Raw genomic sequence first — 339 nt, forward strand, 5'->3', positions numbered from 1 at the left:
GTGACTTGCCTCAGGCATTCTGTGTAACTGAATTCTGAACAACTTACTCATGTGACTTGCCTCAGGCATTCTGTGTTCTTGAGGCTTGCCTTGACTAATCTCCAGCTTCAGCCACTCCCCACATCTCCACCTTTTCCGTTTTATACTTGTAAGCAATGGGTAGACAATGGATAGTTAGTTGAGGTTGGAAGACCTATATTTAGGGAAATCTGTAGGAGACCTTTTTCTTGAATCCTTTCCATTCTAGATTAACTTGTTCACTTTAGGTTAAAAATTCCCAGTCCAAAGATTTTCCCAAACATCCAGGATCAAAATAAAACTACACCAAAATATATAACA

This window comes from Chinchilla lanigera, unplaced genomic scaffold (genome assembly GCF_000276665.1).
Source record: "Chinchilla lanigera isolate Chin_1 unplaced genomic scaffold, ChiLan1.0 scaffold00021, whole genome shotgun sequence".
Lineage (NCBI taxonomy): Eukaryota > Metazoa > Chordata > Mammalia > Rodentia > Chinchillidae > Chinchilla > Chinchilla lanigera.